This window comes from Pholcus phalangioides, unplaced genomic scaffold (assembly GCF_987345545.1).
Source record: "Pholcus phalangioides strain wild (caught in Gottingen) unplaced genomic scaffold, Ppha-v1.0 ptg000007l_1, whole genome shotgun sequence".
Taxonomy (NCBI): domain Eukaryota; kingdom Metazoa; phylum Arthropoda; class Arachnida; order Araneae; family Pholcidae; genus Pholcus; species Pholcus phalangioides.
The window spans coordinates 48,222,454-48,246,340 of NW_028301600.1; the positions used below are offsets into that span (position 1 = coordinate 48,222,454).

General features: G+C 32.6%; 1 protein-coding gene and 1 non-coding gene across 4 annotated transcripts in view; both read right to left on the reverse strand.

The window, feature by feature from the left end:
* LOC149085401 (sodium/calcium exchanger 3-like) overlaps positions 1-23,887 on the reverse strand; it is a 106,351-nt gene that overhangs the window by 57,998 nt on the left and 24,466 nt on the right. The gene's annotated exons all lie outside the window — the stretch shown is intronic.
* Positions 19,832-19,905, reverse strand: TRNAT-GGU (transfer RNA threonine (anticodon GGU)). The gene has a single exon. It is a non-coding gene; the product is annotated as a tRNA-Thr (tRNA).

Genomic DNA, 23,887 nt, shown 5'->3' on the forward strand with positions numbered 1-23,887 from the left:
CTCCCAGGCTGGATTTGATGAAACCATAATATTCTAACGAGTACTTACGTCGTGGTTGAGTCACTTTTGTCGCAGATGTTTCGTCCACAACTGTGGCTGTGATCTTCAATGTAGATGACGAAGGACAAGCAGACGACGCGATCCCCTCCGTGAACTGTGGCTGATAGTCATCATTGGTTGGCGGTGCGGTTGAAATTATAGTATTAGCGTGACGTGGCACGAGTGACGTAATGTTGTTAGTGTGACATGGTAGCTTCTGATTGGTTGAGTGGTGTTTGGAGATTCCTAATTTACATGAGGAGGCTCTCAAACCTGCGTCTAGATTCAGATGGGTTTAATTCGTTAACGTCTTCATTGTTTTCTGCAGAGCTGGGTACATATGGAATTTTAATAGTAGGACACCATGTCCTACTATTAAAATTCCTTTTGTTTTTATATCTCTATTTTGTTAAGATTCAGACGAGAATATTGCTATGGTTTCGGAGAAACACGAAAAAATGACGGTAGCGTGAAACGTACAGATTGTGGTTTTTGAGAAAGGGTGGTCTTCACCGAACAAGCTTTTACCAAAGATTGCATTTCTTCGCCCACCATCAACTATGGACGAATGAATGAGCGCCGGGATTCTGCCACCTGACTTATCCTGTTGCCGAGATCTCTTCCAGCCCAGTTTTGTGGCAGAGTCTGGAACAAAGTGTGTGTACCTAATAGTCTACGTGCGTATGTAATTAATGTTCTGTCTGATTTTTCAGTGCTGTCATCTATATTTCAAATTGTGAGGGAGGTGTAATGGTTGAATATTTGTATCGTTGTAGGCCTGTTGTTCTCTGTGATGAGACTTTTTAACTGGGGCATTGCTCGCATTCGCTCCTCGACGTTGGAAACCACAGAAAACGAACTTCTTCCGTCCGTCACACTATGACCACTCAACCACCACAGTGATTGCAGTAATGGATAAAAAGTCTGCCAAAAAAAGAGGCTCGATTCAACATAGCAGACCCGTTTGAATTTTTTCATCTCACTACTTCTCATGTCCAATGGTGGAATACAGTATGCACATGGGTAAAATTATAGAATATTAAATATAAAACTTCAATTCCTAAATTACAGGCAGTTGTCCTAAATTAAATGATTAAAGAAATATTTTTCCTATTTATTGTAATTTGTCCTAATTTAATTTATAAAATTATTTTATATATGATATTGTTTTGACATTGTTTTACAAATTACTTTTAATCCTGAGTCATTTGAAAATGTTAACTGGCTTCAATTAAAGCACTAGTTTTTCAAAATCGATTACGAAATTCCAAAAAAAAAAATTAAAATTTACGTTTTCTATATGGCAGAAAGAATTCCAATGTGCAAATCATATTATATTTATGTATTTATTTATTTTCGGCTTATGTATGCGTACCGAAATAAAAATTGGATATTATAGTGTCTTTTGAATTATTGCGTTGATTTTCTTTCCATCGCGTTTTCTACATTCTTCAAATTGCGTTTACATCTTTAATTTCACTTTCAAGATTTCAATTTGTGATAGGATCATATATTTTGTTTTGATATATTTCACTTAAAACAAATAAAATTTTCTTTAGCGAAACATTTCAGTTCTATATTTCCTTGCGTTTTCAATCGAACTTCATTACAAAGAAACAATATTTGTCTTTTTTTTAGGTGATGAACAGATATATCGTACCATATAAAAATGGTGGTTGTTTTGATGATGCTTATTTGGTTGCATAATTTAATAATCGCATACACTATTAATGTTTACATCTAGTAATTAATATATTATTTTAGCACATAAACTACCCATCGGAATGTCATTAAACTTTCAGAACTTCTCAAGAATGGGATAGAGATTTTTAGAGAAAGAAAATCAAATCACAGTTCCAATATTCACCACTAGAGAGTGTTTCCTATGCAAATTTTAGTTCACATGCTAATTAATTCTTTGCAAACAGGTGATGAAACTGCTCCCGTCTTTTACGAAAACAGCCATTCCTTACTAAAAAGAGATTTTCGTGCTTTAAAGGAGATTCGAAAACTTATCCCACTCTAAATTTAGACGTTTCTAAAGTTTCATAATTTTCTGATTGGCTGTAGACTGCCCAGAACACGTCAATTTTAATTACAGGTACACACAGTAGAATCATCCTTGCATGCAACTTTGTTAAGTTATGCACAAAAAAATATTTTTCTAGTGCAGTATTTATACGAGATAGCAATCAATTTGAATACCTTAAGACCCTAGCAGTTAAATTGCCCAACGAAAAAGAGAAAAAACAATTTATTATTGAAATAAATACCCGTTTACTGTCAATAACACCTACATACAGCAACCAAAACGAATAATAATGAAGAAATTGACAAAAACTGAACAAATTTTTTGGAAACGAAAAATACACTGCCCTTAAAAAAAAATATGATTGTTATCATCTAAGTATGGATGAATTCTCGGTTTTTTTCCACCGTTGATACCATATTTCCTATCCCATGTATTACGCATGCATTGGAAAAACAAAAAAAAATTCCCAAAATATTAATCATTCATGAGAGTGCTTATATCATAATTTACATTCCGCATACCGTATTTCAAGAATTTTCACCAGAATACAAACACATTTTAAGAAATGAAAGAAAACTCGTGGAAGTGGTTTGTATTTGGCGATACGATGACATGTAAATTCAATTTTCAGAATAACTTACCCTGAAATAGGTACTGTTTATTTTCTGTAATGTAGGGAAAGATTTTTTAGAAAATATTTTTTTCTAAATGTAATTCCAGAATAAATGTGAAAGTTTTGCTGTACAACTGATGCCATTTAGAGTATTTTTTTAGAGCTGCAACTCCCTTGGTGATTAGCTATTTAATGCCCTATGATTGAAGTTATAAAAGTATTTTATCAGTTTAGGAGAATTTGAAATGAATACAAAAGAATACTGGAAATTTTTTTTGATATCTAGGTGTTCGCGACGTTTGGGAGAGAAATTGTATAAAACTCCCGGTTTTTGTCTTATTAAACAACAGCACACACTACGAGGAAGAGAATCTACTTATCACACACAAATATTTGCAGTGAATCATTATGCTCTAAGTCAACTTTTATAATGGGGATCAGGAACATAAATAGTAAGCGAAAATGTTCCGAAGCTACATGGATATTAAAAAATAAACGAACAATAATACTAGAGAGACATGAATCTCCAACACACTTTGCCAGACAGAGATTTCAGCACTCCAAGTATTAAACATTCCGTCTGTGTTGAGATTGCTACTCACACACACGAGTTTTCGTATTTCCTGCCAAGAGTACTTGCATCTGCTCTTGGCAGGTGCTAATGAAGTCATATAAAACCGGTAAAACTACAGCTGCTCACAGAAAGATAAAAGCTAGTGTGTAGAACTGGAAACAAAAACATTGCTTCTTAGTTATTACTTAGAGGCAAAACAAAAAAGTTTATATTTTGTTGATTGTAATTTTTTCAATATTGACTACACGTTAAATTCTGAAAAAGATCAGTAAACCATGGAATAATGAAAAAAAAAAGACCAAGATGTAGACAGAAATTCTGAGAAAATCGACATTTTGTAAACGGCATATCTGAATCACAGTTCGAATTATCCAAAACATGAGGAAAAAAAGATTGAATTAAACACAGGTAGTTCTAACATTAAATTGTATAAGAAACTCAAGGGCATTCCGAAAATTCGAATTAACCAATTTCTCCTGTATAACATGCATGGGATTAAAATAAAACAATGTCTAGGGCCAGTAAAGCATGTGTAACAAAAGTAAGACTTCTGGCATTGTAGAAATAGAGAAAAATCAGATTTTTAGCTGAGGCTTTGTGTGTTTTGCTGAAATGCAGAAATCGTCTCCAGAGCATAAGATAAAAACAGATCGATCCAGATATATTGATGTTGGAGGATAACTACTAGAAAGCAAACGCTATGCTTGCGGTAAGTCTTGTATCAATCAATATCCGAATCTAAAAAATCGCTTCAAGCATGCATAAACTAAAAGGAAATTCAAAGATGAAATGATCCCCACATGTAAAATAAAAATCTAGGAATAATAATAAAGAAATAAATGCTAAAGGGGAAATAAAGTAAAACTATTGAGAAAAAATAATTCTTGAAAATTTACTTCTTTTGAGTAAAAGTGGATTGTCATGAAATATTCTGGTTGGATAGCTTCTGGTTTTTACAGCATGGATTTTAAGTAATTGAAATCACGAGAAAGTGGACTCAGAAATCAAGGAAGGGGGAAAAGAATCTTGATATTCATGTCGATGATCTCTGCTCACTTCTATCAGATACAATATTTAACGATTTAGAGCATGCATAATCGAATTCAAAATGTATGATTAATATTCAGAAGAACAATTTGATTCTTCATTCCTCATATCTATATCTAAAGAAAATTCATTTGAAAGATATCCAGTTGACGAATGCAATCACAGGTCTGTAGTTAGTTAGCAACATGAAGCTCTGGTATGGAGAGGAATGTATTTTGATGATAGTATATCTATGTTTACTAAAGAAATTAAAATATAATGTCCGAAAAGATTATTATCTTATCATTTTTCGGGCTAATAGGGAAACGTATCCTGTTTACTCGATAATAATAAAACTACTAGAGTAAACCGGGGAACTTATTTCAGAGAATATGAAGCTATTGGATTGAAACATCACACCTCACAGAGATACATTGACTTTGATCTCGCCGAAAACCTTTAAGAGGCTTTAACAGTTGTATTATTTTTATTTTACCAAGACGACAACGTTATATTTCTCAGAACATTGGCTGTCCTCAACGAGTTATCTGCAAAATAACACGAGACTCCAAGCATTCGTTAATAATGGCTATACATGTTCCTTTTGGACGTCAGAACAATCTTGTTTCTATACGAAGCTGATATTACGCTTGTATGAGATCTCTCAAAGGATGACATTTTTCTCTCACCAAATAATATCTATTTATCTATATTATTGTTATGGTATATGATGTTCCACAATGAATTGCTTTTGTAGACATATCTTCATTGTTTAACCAGCAAAAGTGAGATTAAAACTCACCACTAACGTTACCATGATGCTATATGCTGTACACACTCTTTACGACTAATTACGCAAGATAATGCTCATAAATTTTACTGATATTGGTGTTATTGGTATTATAAATTGAAGTAACATAAAGCAACATATACGTCAAAAAATGAATCTTAACTTACGGAACAAAGTTTTATAGGTAATAACTAGTACTTGAAATTAATGTTTTTATGTTTTCTATAGAATTGCATTATAAAAAATTATTAAACAACCAAGAAATGAATAATAACTAGTTATTTTTAAATTTTTTTTTTTGTGTTGCAAAAGGTCAATCGGAACAGCTGGAGTTTTACAAATAATGTTACACTATTTTGAGACATTGAAAATTTTACATAGGAAGATGATTGTTACATGATTTCAGTGGCAAAAAATGTTGCAAAACATTCAAAAGTTTCAAATACGATCACACTCCTATCAAAGATAAATACGTATTAAAAGATTTCAATCCAAACAAATCAAGTTTTTATGCTTTGACATTATTGTATTTGGAATTTTCAGACTGTATAGCTGTGGTGAAACAGAAAAAGCCGCTTTTGTTTTTAATAAGCATGGACAACTTTGTTATCCGTTAACGACAAAACTCCTTTTCATTACTGCAGATAGCAACCATCTATTGTATTAAGCTCAACTATTTCGAAGATACTTCCTCTTCTGAAACCTCCGTTTATGAGAGATTTAAGGACGGTAAGGACAGGACCACTTGAAATGGTAGTGTATATCTATTCGTGAGAGAACAAATTGAAGTTTTAATTTGCATAATTTTACGCTGGAGTTTCGAAACTGTCCGAGTCCGCTGCAAATCAATGACGAAAGTTGCAAAACTGCAACTAATTACCTTGAATATTTTAAGCATGCGAAGGTGAAGACTTAATAAGGTTCGCTCTTAATCACAGTGAAAGTTAGGATAAAAGGATAGGAGTTGGTTTATTTGGAAAAATGCATTTTCTTAAACGCAGAGGGAAGGGGGTGAAATTAGGTTAATAGTCGAGTATGAAACCCTGGTTAATCCTGTAATCTCAATCATACTGACTACACCAACATCAAGATGAAAAACATTTTCATAATCTTTGAATTTCATTTCCTTCAAAAAAATAATTATTATTACTTCAAAATTGATCACGCAAAAAAAATTTCCTTTCAGCTTAGTAATTTGAAGTTTGAAACAAATTAAAATTTATTAATTTGCTCAAAACTTTTGGCAAAATTATTCACATTTCTCTTCGAACAATTTAATATTTTATTGACGTTATGTGTATTTTGAAGTTTTTTTATAAAACTCAGTCGGAGTATCATTGGGACAGATATACGAAGAATAAAAGTGTTGGGATTAATTCGAGCGTTTATAGTTTTAGAATGATTATAGTACACAGAGAAGAGTTTGAGAAATTATGCTTTTGAATAATTTTCATAAAGCCAGCTACAATTTCTCACTAACGAGATCCCCAGAGGTTGTCAACAACGTCGGATATGGCTACAAAATGAGGGAGCTAGAGGAAAATCTTCTCTTCCAGAGAGTTCCAAGAACATTTTCATCAGCTTTGATTCTTAACACCAAAGCAGCTTTAATTTAGTATAAAGAACCAAAGAGCACAGCAAAGCAAAGTCCTAAACTTATTATTTTCGTAATATACATCTTTAAATGTTCTTAAGGATTTGGGATTATATATTTTTTTTGTTGGGATTTGTTATCTTCCGATTCAGTCATTCAAATGAATCAGCTGCTTCTTAATCATTATTAGTTAATAAGTAATAGAAGTACCATGCTGTATACATATTACATAGTTTCCTATAAACTCACACGAATGTCATCTTATCTGATGTGCTACTCGATCATTAATATTCAAAAGAACTCTATTCAAGGGTTGTGCTAGAGTTTTCACTTTAGAATATTCATGGCTACTATGTTAATATTTCATGATAGCTGGGAACTCGTGATAGTAAATGAACCCAGCTATATTATTGATGCCAAAAACTTTGGAATTAGTCCATTTTAGTCCGAGTTGTTTGTTATATCACTTGAAATAGTTCCACCCTCCTCCAATCATCAAATATTTCCTTTAAATAGATTTCGCATCCCTCACACACATTATGTGAGACACGCAATGGCCATAATAATAAATGGAAAAAAAAGATACCTTAATGAGGATGATCTGATTTATTGTTGTGAAAATCGTCATGATATATATTCCGCTAAGCGGTTATCTCTAATGCCTGTTGCATAGTCTAGTTTCGTGTTTTGTGCTGGTGTATTCAAATGTCATGTTACACACAATCATTCTATCAGTTTATCATAAAGACTGAACAGAGTGTTCCAAAGATGCTTATCGCATTTACAGCGACATCATCAAAGTATATTTTGCTCTTTTAATTATTTAAGACATTTACTAATTTTTTTTAATAAACCCTTTTTTTAAAGACAGTTTTTTTTAAAACACTTTGATTTTTATAACTTCTATCCGCGAAAACTGCTTTTATTTTTTTAGCTATAAAATGCTGTCTAAAACCTGAATATAGTAAAAGTCCGTTATAATAAGAGCTAGCTCATAAATACGGGAAAAATTGTCGTTGTAAAGGATTTCTCGTTATAAATGAATTTATATTTTCTGCTCTTCGGGTTGAGTAGAAAATCTCTGCTATTGATTATAAATCGCTACATTACCAATTAATTAATCACTAATCTCTACATTAACTACTAATCTCTGAGCAGGGCTCTCTAGTCACAAAATTAAAATAGTCTCAGCAGTTAGTTCTGTGTGCTATGGTAAGTGATAATAATCCATTCTATCAGTCTAATTTTTGAATTAAAAGAAATAAAAACTTACCTTTTGGAGAATTTTGTTGACGTTATAACGAAAGATTAATAATTTTAAACTCACTATATAACCGAATATTTTTTATATCTTGAACATTACCTCTTCGACAATCACTCGTTATAAGCCGTACTCGTTATATCGGACTTTTATTGTATTTTAATTGCCACTTTTTTGAAATCAGTTGAACAACTAATAACACTATAAATATTCATTGCGTAAACAGATTTTTTTTCGATTCCTTTCATACTTTTGAAATTTAAGACTTGAATTTCTCGGCGATATAAAAGCCATCAAATACTTTAAGAAAATATTTAATTTAGTTCATAGTCGTTTTTAATAACTTGATGCACGAGAATTTACATAATTTTTTAAGAGAATTTACATCATTTTTGAAGAGTATGTACTGCAGCAAATGGTGTATTCACTATCACCTCATCTCCATACGAAAATAGCCATATTTTTCTCTTTTCTTGTCCTTTTTTCGACCCAGAAAAAGAAAACAACTTTTTGTCGTATAGCAACCAAAAACGTTATCAAAAAAACATCTTTTAACGTGTTTTCACATCAATAGGTAAGAATAGACTTAAGGTTCCGAACGACCTATAAAGTTGACGACGTGTATTCCCTAAAACCGAAATACAACAAAACATTCTACTTTATCATGGTAGCCTTAGTTGGCAAGGTCTTTACGATATCGCTGTTTACGATGCATACATTATACTTTTGTGTGAGAAGCGAGATACGAGCATTCGCCGAGGGTGCAACATCTGCAACAAGATTTTTATGTTTTCGTTTTTTTAAAAGAATTCATTTTTCAAGCACCAGGTTTCTCCCTAAAATCTAAATATTAAAACGAAGAATAGATTTTTCTTTTCCGATTTTATTCCCCACCGGTTTCTTGACTATTTTATGCAAATCCTTTATAACACAACTAGTCATCTCTTATATTTAGAACGCAAAACTTTCATTATATGATATTGAAAAAGTTTCAATTTTGCCTTATTCCAACGAAATACATATTTTCGACACCGAACTTTAACTTCTGTTAAATTATTCTGATTTTATCAAAAGGATATGCGACTTGACAAATCGTGGAAAGAAAACTTTTTGTACTTCAATAAACTTAAAGGCATTATAAGGAATTTGTATGTTTTTTCCCCGTGATTTTATAATCTCAAGGAAGGAGATTGTCACAGAAAGACCATAAAAATGATCCTGCTCATATGTGAAGAGTCTATTTCGGTTAGATAATTGATTATTAACGACTTATATTTTCATGTACATATAAATTTAGGATACTTCAGATGCAGTTCACAAGTGGCTACTAATAACGTATTCATTATTCATTGCTTGATAAACAAGGACGTATCAAACGTACTTGTAGTAGATAAAAACACTGAAGGATGGAAATTATCAATATTAATTATAATCAAACATGTTTATGCGCTTAAAGTACTTTCCTAAGCTGTTCCTATCGATTAAATTATTTCTTATAGCAAATATTTAAACTATAAAAAATGAGAAAATGTGTGTGTGTTACCATTAGTTTGTTCCCTGTCACTAGAGAAAAAAAAGTAAAATTCCGTACACAGAATGCTACTCATCGGATGGTCGCATTAATGGCATCAGTAAACTTTCCGGACAAGAAAAAAAATGCAAGCGAAAACTTTTCATACTTTCCGGAAAGGCAAGAAAAATGCTTAATGGGAACATAAATATATAAATAAACAATGCACAGATGGTTTCAGAAACGATTATGCCCGAAAATAGAAACAAAGCATCTTAATGTTTGATGGAAAGCAAATAACATCACCTTTAAAAAAAGGAATAATAATAGAAGATATAACGAAAAGAAATGAATAAAAAGGGAGAACTTCTTGAAACACACGAAAATAAAAGTTAAATGGATTTAGATTTCTCAAAAATGAAGAGTGAATTTGGGAAAAAAAGTGAATGTCATATTTCTAAGTATGCAGTTAAGAGAGAAAAATTACGAACTCCGCTGTTTTACAGTGACAAAATTCTCATAGAGCAACACGGCTAAAAAAAGCAACAATTTGTTCTCTTTAAATACGTATTTTTTCCTCTGATTTTTTCTCAGCCACCTCGTTGGGCATTTTGCCTGTTGTGGCGTTGTATTTGTACTTGCATTTGTTCCTACAATCATCGAAAATAAAATTGCATTTATATCCTTCATGCTTACCGAATGATAAACAGATAAAATTCTTTATTAAGAACAAACTATGTAGTGCACACTACGATATTCGGGTAATATAAAGCGTTCGCCGTACAGTGTTGGTACAATAAGATTTAAAGACCACACAAGTTGCTATACTTGAAGCAAATGCGTGAGAGAGTTGTACTAGAGAAGAAATCGCGAAGTTTTAGTTTGCGGGGAAAGTAGTTAAAGAGAGAAGAGTCACTCGCAATAGCGCAACTTTACTTAAACGTGGTGCAAGAGGAAACCGAAAATTTTCCGAAGTTTCATTTGCCTTTAGGGCCACGTTTTGGAGCTTTTACGATGTCCCATACTCTCCTTCGCCATGAAATTTTCCAACCTCATTAAAGAGAAGCTCAACAAATACTGCCGAGGATTTTGGAAAGAAAACCGGAATTAGTTTTGCTTAGGAAGTCGGCAAGCAGCTAGATTTTCGCTGGTTTGATAACGTTCTTCAAAGCATCCATCTATTTTAACCTTGACTCTGCTGCCAGCGATCGATGGATAAAACGCGACCGCCTATACCCACCTCTAACCCTTTAGCGGAACTATCATTTTCGAGACTATGACAGCTTCGTTCCCAACTTTATTAAATATTCTAGTGACCAGACGTAATCAAATTAAATTCGGCACGTTGATACGACGTACTCTTTCGATAGCAATGGGTTTTCCGTCGATTCCTTTAAACCAATAGGGAACTTTGACGTGGTTTTTAATCCACCACTGTCTAGCTTCAATATCGCAGATTGAAAAATAATTAAAAATAAACAAACCAGGAATTCTGCGAAAAAGAACATAACGTTACGCCTAATAATGTAAAGAAAAAAACGTATTATTATCTATAAATCCACAGAATCTCTCTCTTAAGAAAGAAATATTTTAAAAAGAATTATATCAAAGAAAACAATTCAATTCATGTCTGTTTGAAACGGCTGGTGATTTCTTTTATTACATTTCAATAAGAAAAGTAAAGCAGACAGACGTAGAAAAAAAATCATACATGTTGAATACGACAGTAACTTGCTGCACAAAGAACTAGAATTTTTTTTTTTTTTTGATTTATTAGACCAGTTTTCAATTTCAGACATTGGATAAACAAAATAATAAATAGTTTGACAACATAATAGATATTTTTATTTTAAAGTATGTTTTTTTTTCTATTGATGCACATATAAAAAGATGAATTTACAGAATAATAAATTCAATCATAAAAGTATTCCTTCGAAATAAAATGCGGAAAGACAGTCTAGAACAAATATAGACCTATTATTTTCATATGTTGATGGCATCGCTTTATATTAATTATATTTAAGAGTTATTTTACATTTAAAGAACGATGCCAACTTTATGCAGTATTAGACATAATTATAAGGCTACTCCAGTTTTCACTGAATTTGTACGAAGAAACACGTAAATAAAAAGTTTTACCAATCAGATGCAGGATGTTATGAATATCTCAAGCATGCGCACTCACTGCTAACAAAATTACGGTGAAAAATGTAAAATGCCACCGCGAAAGAATTCCATCCTGGTATTTGTGATTTTTTTTACCGAGTGGGTACGCAAATGATTTTCTTCTTGGTTGGATGCCATTTAGCAAATACAAATATGTGTTTTTTCTTTTGTTCAGATTTTGAAATTCAGTATCGCCAAGATGTCACACATAAAAATCTCAACGGAAGTGAAATACTGCGAAATTGCTGATAAATTCCAGTGGTTTGTCTCAGAAAGAAAATTTTAAAATTCTAAACAAATTGGTATCCCATATTATGCCTTTTTAGATGTTTTGATTAGTTTAATAGTTGATTGCGTTAAAATAATGAAAGGAGAAAAATATTGTTTTTCTTCAAATTTAGTTAAAAGTTTGTTAAAACGAAAGCATCTAAATTAGAGATCAGCATTTCAATTTCAATTAGAGAAATACAAAAGCATTTCTCTCGTGACAAGAGGTATTTCACCATTTTTGCTAAATCAAAATGTCTTTGAAGTCGAAAAGCTACACATAGACACTTATCGTTCGAAAACATATCGTTTAGAGTTTCGACAACTTCAGTAATTGTGAAAGTTAGAAAAGATTATGCTGAACGGCGCATTTTCTGATGAAGTTTGACTGAACCACATCATCAGAAAATCATAACACGAATCGTTTAATTTCAACCAAAAAGACAAAGCCATGAACATCACCATGGGGTTTTCAGTGATTATTTTTCAATGAAAAAAAGAAATTTCAAGCACAGATTTTTTTTTTTTACCCTTTAACTGTCCAAAAAGTTGTTTTTATTGACTGGAGATTAAAATTTACGAAATTATGCTACAGTGTTAAAAACACTTTTTCTTGTGCCAAAGGCTGGTTTTCGTACTAAAAGTTTTATAAAAGTTCTTTTACAAAACGTGACAAGTGCAACCAATAAGTTTATGGGCAGCATTCGCTCGAATGTATTGCTGTAAATTTTATAAAACTTTTTAGTGTAATACCGGCCTAATAGTGAAACTTTCTGAAGCCATAATCATAATTTTCAATAAAGTAATACTTCCATTCATTCATCGAGCTATAGGCTTATTAAGAATTGGTTCAATGGTGAGAAATTGATTTTCTATAAGTTATAATCAATGTTCCGTCACAGGTTTTTCCCAAGAAAGTGATTGCGAGTTTATGATTGTCGCATACTGTGTGAGTGAAAAATTAAAAATCAAATAATTTGTATTTTTCTATTACAATTACTACTTTACCGCACACCACCTCCGGTCATATATCACCATACGGCAATTTCCAACCAGTGGAGTTGGATGAAAAATGAAGGCGCCATCATTCGGTGGTCGCCCTAGGCTTGGTAGGTAAAGAACTTGCTTCTGACGTTCTATGCCCGGATTCGGGTCCATGGACTCGAATCCGGGCATAGATGGTAACCTATGATGGTAACCTTCATAGTGGAAGACGAGCATCTTACCACTGCACCACTCGGGCTTTCGATCACACCTAGCTCTTAACATAATTACATTGATCACCACATTTGTAAAGCAGAAAAAATTATCATTATGCTACTCTCTCAGTAATAATTCTTAAATTTACTACAGCACATTTTAAAGAAAGGATTTCACTAGAAAAGAATAATTACAGACTCTCTCGCTCTCATTTACATTTTTTAAAGGAAATAATAGTTCTTGAGATCTATAGGGTGGACAAGAAGTCCTGGACCCATTTTAAAAATTAATAACAAATAAACCAACTGACGTAGAAGAATAAATACTTATCATGTCCTAGAGTTTTTGATAAACTTAAAAAATGTTCAAGTTTTTCTCACAGATGGAGCTGCAAAATGAAAAAATCGACGTAGCACATACAATGCAACACAAACAGTCCATAATTAATGTTTATAACAATTTCTGTTACATAAAACTATCACATTTCAATATGAGCGCCCTTTTTAGTTCGGGCTACATCTAAATGGGTGAAAGGGTAATTTCATGTTGAAATATGGTACTTAAATTGTCATAAATATTAATTATGCACTGTGTGTTTGTGTTGCATTTGATGTATTATGTCGAGTGTCGAGTCTTTTGTTTTACAGCGCCACTTGTGCGTGAAATTTGAACTTTTTTTAATGTATGGGGAAAAAATTATATGGCCGCGATAAGTATTATAGTGCGAGCCGCATCTTTTTATGTCAACTGATTGATTTTTAAAAAGATTTCTCGTCCACTCTGTATAATGATACTGGTGACAAAAAGTTGATAAAGTCACGTTGAATTTCCCCCCAAAGAAATAATACAAGTGTTCTTCAAAAAGATTCACAGGAAAAAAGACATAAATAGGATATTGGAACTTGTCCAGCCGCCGAACACTTGTTACATATTTCCACTGGATATGCATCATTTGGTGGTGGGTTTTTTTTTTGTTTTTTTTAACTGAACTTATGTATAACTCTCTTTAACCCGATTGCCTAACCTTTGACAAAAAAAAAAAACCGTGGTATTGTACTTTGTTCCTGTTCATTCTTTACAAGCAACAGCTGTTATAGAAGAGCGAACAAATGACTATGATCTTATAAGAAGGATAAAGAATTATTGTGTATCGACAAAATGTTTTTATTTCCATTTCTCCCATTCTGTCATTGAGAGTGTAATAGCGGGGAAGGAAAAATAAAACGCTTCACAAAGATGATATATTGGTTTGTCATTGGAACTTTTGGCTTTTCTTTTCAAACGTGACAAAAAAAAACCCTTGAACTTGTTTAAAAAAAATTCAGACTCCATAGGATGTTTTTTTTCCTTCAAAGATTAACGACTATCATGATTTATGGGAATAAAATTCACCAGATATGGTGTTATTATTCGACATATTTCTAGGTATCGTGACTCTGACGTGTGATATACATCGTTGGTAAAAAATAGCCGCAGGGTGAGAAGAGTGAAGTAAACAGTTAAAAAAACGTCGAGAAAAAAATACCAAACTTTATTCGCGTATTTTAAATCGAACCTTTTTTTTCGCTTTAAAGCTTTTTTTTTTTGATTGATGTGAAGAGATGAGTGGAATAATTTACTAGCATTAATTGCATTTTTAACACTTCAATGCATCGACAGTCTATTACAGTATTCCACATTTCTTAAAGATTTATGGATGGCATATAGATGACAATAAAAGGGCCAGCATTTTTTTACGATAACTTGACAAACAATTCTTTCTATTCTTAAAAATTTCATTATTGATGGATGAAATTTTCACATGCGGATTATACGCCGCTGCGGACTACACGATGGTATTTTTCCTGAAAGTATTGAAATTTGCATCTGCGGATTATACGTAGGACATCACGGTAATCGATATGAGACAAATGTTCAATTATTATCTTGTGTTTTACTTCGTAGAAATCCAAAACATAGTAAAAAAAAAGATTGTAAATTACTATGGTTAAATTTAGTAAATATTTTAAATAAAAAAGATATGCATCGTAGGGTTAATGCGAATGTTATTTTTGAAAACAGAAATGTTCTTAAATTTTGATGAGAATCATAGTTTATTTGTATTGATTTTATCTTGGCGAGCGTATATTCTTTACTTCTAGTAGATCTCGCGTTTTCCTTGTTCGAAAATATTATATTGCATCATTATTTCTAGCGCAATGGATCACGAAACCACAAATCGACTAGGTGTATTCTAGAACTCCAAGACAACGATGTAACGCATAATTTTCTCGAAATGTACTTTTAATGAACCTCCAGAACTTAATATTACCCGTCGGAGTTATTCGCTCACCCGCCTTATTCAAACAATGCTCATATTTTCGTCCTGATGCAATATCCTTGTTTGAATATAACACCGTTTGATCACACACCCTTAAATAAGCGAGGATCGACAAAAGAAATATGTGTTTCACGGTTTTTCATGAATATTTACTATCTCATGAGATCATCCTGGAAATGCTTAATTTATACATTATCTTGTGGTTAGATTTTCTACATCGTACGGTGAATGGTAATGGACAAGCACTCGGTCTTTATTGCGATACTTAAGACTTCGCCTAATATATTTGACTTGTTCTTAATTAAAAGTGCCTCCTATTATCGAGCTCGGTACGCTCGTGAGAAATTAGTGTTTTAAGACTTATTCTTAGTATTACAAAGTGATGTCTGACGATACGTTGTGAGAAACATTCACATTACTGAAAGAAAGAGAATCAGCAATTATGTAGAGTGCAAAAAATGCATTCGCTCGTTAATCAGTAAGTACGTTCACAGAAGCTCACACGTAATTTTCTAATCTCTTTCTTAATTAATATGTGACTTATTTTTAATGGATATTTAAATATAATGGTTAATGATGAGTAATTAGCATTTCCAACTTAATGTCGAAATGCAAACTTAATAAAATACTTAATGAACACTCTGAAGAGAATGAAAAGTCTTCATTAAAAATATATTTTACGCTAATTGGTCATTCATATTATAAAAGCTTACGAGCAATTATAGCGTGTACGAATGAGTATTAAGTTATAGTTCTTACTTTCGTGGTATTTGGGAATAAGAAATTATGATTAAATTGTCAAAGAAGGGATTTTATACCATCTTAATCTCATAATTTTACAAAGTAATAATATTGCCAAAATGTCGATTGCAATATGAAATATGTAGTGAAATATGCAGGAGGAATCGACTAAGCCCCTGGTCTTTTCTTCGACTTTTCTACAAATATACTATACCCTATTTGTATTGCACTGAATTCACTTCAGTCAGGAAATAGATAAACCGTCAATATTAAAAATGTAATGAGAAAACAATACGTAAAAAAATTTGGTAATGTGAGAAAAGATGAGGGGATATTTTTCAATCTCTTGCTTAAAGATTTTGAATAAAAATGACTACTATTTTTTCGAGTTAGATTCCGATCTATGAAGATCATTCAAATGATACACTTTTTTTGTTCATATAAAATTAAAAATTCCCAGTTTTAAAGTGACTCATTGTTATGTCATTCCGCTAATGAAATAATTTTCACTTGGTCCCCAGGGGTGATGTTATACCGAGTCCAGGGCTGTCTAAACGCATTGGCCTATCCGGAGTCCTGAAGATAACGATATTTGATACTAAAATTTTCGACAGCAAGTATGTGAACTGGCAGACTGACACTTCAGCTAGTAGAGGGCCCCCTCAGAGCATTACTTTATCCGGGGGCCTGTGTTATTATAAGAAGCACTGATATATATATTTCCAGCTCTATATATTTCGTTAAGTAAAATAAAAGCTTATGATATACTTTTGTTTTAACGTATTAATCATGATACAGTGAAAGAAAGAACATAATTTTTATTTATATCAAATATTGAACAACAAAATGCATAATAATAAAAATTATATTTACTATGATCATTATTTTAGCCAGAATTTTAGCCATTTATTTTATTTTTATAAAATAAATGGCTAAAATTCTGGCTAAAATAATGGCAAAAATTCTCTTCAAAACAGCATTGAAAAAATAAATGAATTACGACTAATTAAATAAAATACGACTAACGATATACGTATTTGAGGTCAATGTCGTGTCTAATTCAGTTGTTTTCAAACATTTAGCGCTCTATTACAAAGGAAGATAATTAAACTTTACAATTTAACTATTCAACGCATTTACAATTCAAAGTACCAGACAATATATAAATGATTTTATATGAGTTCAGTAAACACCGAATTCAAATTTTCTAGATAAAGTCAGACTGAAGCATATACGAATTATTTAAAACACTTCAAAATAACTATAATAAAAGAAAAGCAATGTAGTTAAAATAGCTAGTGATCAAGATTTTATTCCGTTTAAAACATGATCCCAGACAGATTTCTGCTTATGCTTAGTTTAAGAATATTTTTTTCTCGTAATTGAAATTGTAAATTAGGTGTTGTAATGAACACGGTACATTCATTTCGCTGGCTGTTGTTCCTGATCTAAATTGCTAATTGAGTGAATAACAAGCATGTTATGAAATGCTATCCCGAAACATGATTAAATAAACGCGGCGTGTATAAAAGTATAAATAACAACATGATTAAATGAGGTTTCTATAAATAAAAACAAAATTGAAGGTTTATATTAATAAAAATTATCTTGACTCCTATTTCCAAACCCCATATACTTACAGGTAAATGATGCTTAATAATGCTAACTAAGCATTGAAAATTTCAAAGTTGTACAACAGGACTTAATTTTGTCATATTCAATCATATTATTCATGTATACTTAATTCTAATTAGTAATAATAAGTGATGATATCTTCAATATACTTTTATTATATTTTATATTATAATGACTTCTCATAGGAAAAAAACGAAAATCAGATTATTTCCATAAAATTAAATAATTCATTAATAAAAAAAAGTAAAAAGTAAATTAGCAAATTAAATTTCATTGCTTCGTGCATTCATTTGTTTTATATAAATCTGCTGTTTCAGGATTAAAATTTTGGAAACATCAGTGATAAAATGTAAAATGACGTGGTCTTGGTAAGGTAGAAAACAAAAATGAAACACGATAGCGTATTAATGTTGGTGGAATATGGGGGTAGTACCCGAATGAATGTTCATCATGCTGCTAATCTTACTTTGATGAGGGAACATATTTTCTTGATGAGGAAAAAGAATAATGAGAAAATTTTCGCTGAGAAACATCTGTGTTCGATGGCATTTTATTTCTATGTCTACATTAGTTTGCGCCCTTTCGCAAGCAGAAAATTTATTTATTTATTCTGTTTAGTACAAAACAAAAATCACCAAGAGCTGCTGCGAGCAAAATACGATGATGGGAGAACACACGCAAACAGCCATAATATTTTCAGTTGTGGAAATAAATGTAAAAGAAAAAACACGCGTTGATAATGCGATTTACTGTGATACAAATTTGTTTATTCTTTTCCAGAAAATAAAGACAAATATTTTTTTGCGAATACATTACAGAAATTATCGGCAATATATTCGATATACATACAATATTTCGTCTTTTTTTACAATTTATTGAACATCAAAAGTTTATGGCACATAAACATAGTTATTTCTGCTTAAAAACTCATTAAATCCAAATAAATTTCGTTAAAATGCAGTTCGAAACATTACGAGATTATATACGAGTGAATAAATTTTTTATGCTCTTTAATCATGAGATGGATAACGAAATATTTTAACAATACATACGCGAAATATTCCAACGCGAATATAATAAGTTAAGGAATTTTCGGATTGTTAATTGGGGGTTGAAAATTTAAAAGAAAAATTCTATCATTCTCTGGATTATTTCTCTGATTTCACATTTCACTGGTTTTCAATCCGAAAATCCAGTGCTTCGAAATTTATAACGAATGTATAACTACAAAGTCATGCTGTTTCTATGGAAATTTCAGGAAATCCTCGTTAATAAAAACTGATTACATGGCGCAGCTACGAAAATGAAAACAAAGAACTATCTTAATTCCTACTACGATTTTACTTCGCTATTCTAAGTACACTTTGTGTTGTTTCTCTTTCGTGTACGTACGTCTGTATTTTGTAGAGTCCTCGATTCTGACGTCTTTGTCTTGGAAAATATTCGTGCTTTATCAGCATTTCGGATGGAGACCACGTCCGAAAGAAAACAAAAACTAGACAGCCACGCGTTTGTTCAATAAATTTCACATCTCCATAGATGAATAAGTACTCAAACATGAAAATACTTCACGCCAAAGCATTTTAAATTCAAATACCGAACTTTGTGTAGGTACATAAACGCGCATAAAAGAGTGCACGTATTAAACAATTCTTAAAATACTTCACTAGCCTATATACAGTATAGGTTATTTTTTCAGTCAAATCATTATCACAACTATTATTATATAACATGGGGATATTTTCTTATGTTGAAGTGTTATGTACACTGGAGATCAAAATTAAAGAATAGTTCGAAAATCTGACAGCAATGATGATACCTTAAAGACACTGAAGGTGGGTGTGATTAGAAAACTGGAATCTAGCCGGTTTCAGAGCTTTAAGATATTACAACGCAATTTACTAGCTCTTAGTACGAGGCCATTCAAGAGTTACGAGATCCTTTAAAATTTATTGAACAGCTATGACTGATTTCAGTAATAATTGTTCAACGAATTATATTATCAAGGAAACAGTTATTTTCCGGATATTATGCTGAGGTGAGCTCGGAAAGAAAAGTCATCACGTCTCCGCCGGGACTCGAACCCAGGCCCTCTTGCATACCGGGCAAGCATGCTACCATCTACACCACTGGAGACACATGAATCTGCCTTCCTAATTTCACGCACTGTGTCGTGAGGCGCTGAAGTAGAGGCATTAGTAGCCTCTCTTAACTTCAGGAAATGGCCCCCGGGTGGGACGGTTATATTATATTATGATGAATTATATTATGTTCATATCATGAGGTAACAGCTTGGCAATTGACAGCATAACTTGTCGCGTTCAGTGTGTAAGAAAGCTAGCAGAATGATAGTGGTTTCTATGCGAGAAGATTGTTTTTTTTCTATATCTAACCAGTATAGTATGTAGTGAGATTAAGTCACGAACATATTGTTTCTGGAGTAGAAATAATCAAGCGAGAGATCCGTTCGTTTGTAAATTCTAGTACGATCTAGTCGTAGTTTCATTTAGTAAAAATTTACAACGCGCAGCATTGTAAAATACATCTGAGAAAAATCGAGTATAAGGGGTTTTTTTTTTGCTTTTTCAGGCAAGAATCATCTCAAAAACAACACCAACATTTGAATAAAAAGGACTGGTGAACTTTCAAGCGTACAAATGTATCAACCTCTTCCAGACAGTCTGAATGACTGACCATATACAGTATTGATCAGGAAATCCCCCGACAATAGCGGGTGATTGTATACGTCAATAAAAATAACTTTTGCAATGGAACATTAAGTGAAACACGATTTTTAGTCGGAAAAGATTTATTTGGCAACGTGAGAACCGCCAAGCAAGCAGCAACATATCCAGGGCGATGAATTGGCCATAGTGAATCTGTGGAATGGCCTGAACGCTCCCCGGACCTGAATCTACTGGACTTCTTCTTGGCCACCTGAAATCATTAGTCTAAGACACACCAGTGGACTCAGTGGAAGAACTTGTTGCTGCTGACAAGATAAACTCGACGTTAGGCCTCTGTGACCGGGTGCGCCATTTCTTCATTAGCTAGTGTCAGTTATGCAACAGTACCCTCCGACGCCACTTTGAGCAGCAACTATGAGTGCTCGTATAGTGCTCGTATTGTTACATTGGCAAGTTTCATTTTCCCTGATATCCGTGGCCTGTGGCTGTTTTTGTACTACTTACTTTGTTTTTTTCCATTTGAATAAATGTATTTCATCCCAAGATTCCATTGCAAAAGTTATGAAAGTTATTTGTCTTGACGTGTACGATCACCCCTAGAAGTTTGTCGGTGGAGTTCTGGATCACCCTGTAGATAAGAAATCTCGATGCAATAAATTGTATTGATCAAAAATAAAATAAATAGATTATTTCGAAACACTGTGTTCATCTACAATAGATTTTCACTATAATGGAATTGCTCGCCAAGCTGAGCCAGAGGAGTATATTGTGTCAGCTTATACAAGGTGATTACTTAATTCCCCATCCCGCATTTTACTGGTGAACCATTGATCCTAGAGGCATACTTCCAATTAAAAAAAAAAAAGAAAAATTGAAAAACTCAGATATATATACGTCATCTATGTTGAAAGGGGTTGTATATTTATCAAAATAAAAAGAATTAAATTTTTATACGGGTGTCCTGTCCTCAAAAACCCAATAAAAAAGTTTCTTCCCTGTTTCTCTTGAGGCAAAAAAAAACCACTCCCACGTTTTTGAGTGCAATACTCGCAGAGATTTGTGAATTCAAAAGTCGGAGGGAAGTTCGAAAAAAACAGCATAAACTAACGAACAACGCTTCTTTCCCTGATTTATGCTGTTCTTTCCCAACTTTTCTCCATTTTTCGAATTCAAATAAAAAGTTATTTTTATATTTTGACAATTATACAACCCCTTGCAATATGAATAACGTATCTGAAATCTACACGTTATATGGATGATTTTTCTAATAAGAAGTATGCTTCTAGAATCAACGGTTCGCCAGTAAAATGCGTTAAGGGGAATTAAATAATCACCCTATATATTTAATTACATATACTCATTATTGTACTTAATTGTTCTGACGATATTTCACAACTTTGGTGAAACTTAGAACAAAAAGTTAATTTAACATTCTCATTTTAATTTCTTATTTAAATAAATTGAATTGGTTCCAAAACTTTTGTTGAAGTGCTTACAAATGAATGCTTATAGAAGTCGTAAAATAATTCCACACAATTACGTAACCACAAAAACCAGATCACACACAGACACTATTATTAGAAGACATTAGTAAAATGCAAAAAAATTGCTTGCGTTTATAGATATATACGTATAACTAAATTCGTGAAGAAAACAGGGATCTATTCTTCACGAGGTAAATTAAGAAGTTTATCACGCGTCTAGCATAAAGAGAAATCTTTTACGAATACTTGATAGAGAATGGTTCCAGTTTTGTTCCTAAGTCATCTTTTGAACGATTAATTGCTCTTCGGAAATCATGAATGGTTTTCTTTTGAAGAAAGAGTTTTCTTTCGCCCTTTCTGTGTTTGAGTTCATCTCATCAACGGTAAACAACTTTTCGGTACGATGCGTTGATTCAATTTCAATAAATGGCTCAGAGAGCAGTTTCCATCTCTGCTTCAAACAAGTCCTCGTTCCGTGATAAATGGGCTTTAGATATTACTCGTGGTTCGCTTTGATTAAAATGATGCAAATTCATTCGAACAGCAATTTCCGAAAGTATCGCATACGTTTGCTATGGCCAATTGATAAGATGCTGGATGTCGCATTAAACTACTCAGACCCTAAGTTTGTATTTCAAATGTAACGAGCAACTCCTTTCATAAGATTACATCAAGTTTATTCAAAGTACGGGTGTTTCATAGGGTAATAAAACCCTCAGCGATATTCAAGTGGAAGACGTGGAAGTTCTAAATCTTCTAAAAAATGTATGTGCAAGCAAAGCACCAGGACCAGATGATATCTATCCTAGAGTCCTCAGGGAATGTGCTAATGAATTGTTGGGGCCAGTCGCACAGATATACAGGAGTAGTGTTGCTGAGGGTATTGTTCCAAGGGATTGGAAGCTTGCTAATGTTGTTTCGATATTTAAGAAGGGTAGTAGAGAAGCTGTGTCCAATTATCGTCCAGTGAGTTTGACGAGCTTTCTCTCGAAAATTTTGGAAATTATTATCAAAAGGCAGTTTGTGAAGTGGATAGACGAGAATAATGCATTGTCGGATAATCAACATGGGTTCAGGAAGAGGAAGTCATGTGTGACTAACCTCCTTTGCTTCTATGATCACGTGACGAAAGCTTTGGGTAAGGGCAAAAATGTAGATGTTGTTTACCTTGATTTGCAGAAGGCATGCGTGTCCTTATTGGCAACGAGGCTTGAGTTATGAAGAGAGACTTCATTTTTTGAAGATTTTTACATTGGAAGAAAGCAGTTGTCGAGGGGATATGATCGAAGTGTTCAAAATTTTCAATGGGATGGATAGGATGGACCATGAATTATTAATACGCTGTGGCAAGGAGACAACAGTGTCGATGGGTAATTGTAAGGACAAATGTAGGTTATGGTGCCGCAGGGAATTTCTCTCTAACAAGGGTGTTAATAAATGGAATAGGTTACCCCCTTAGGTAGTAAATTCTAACACAATTGACACGTTTAAAAAGAAATACCATAAACTTGTTGGGGTAAAATCGAGAAGCTATCCATATTTAGAATAAGACAACTATAAATATTTTTTATTGGCATTTTATAATAATATATCATGTATATATAGTTTTTTGTTTTTATAATTGCATTTTTAATTAGGTTGTTGCATTTTAGAAACGTGTGACATCGGTATTTGTTATGGGCATTTTTTTCTCAGCCACATGGTTGGGCATTTGTCCTGTTGTGGCCTTGTATTTGTATTCCTACTTGTATATGATATTAAAAATATATTGGGTATATATAATACCCAAGCGTCTCTGGTAAGTTTGATAAATACTTGAAATTTGTCGCCTTTATTTGTGATTATGCATAATACCCTTGTGTAGGTGATGAATTTGATAAATATGAAAAAAATTCCAAATGAGTCTTGTGTGTTTGATGAATATAGTAGGACCCCGATGTAATGATAA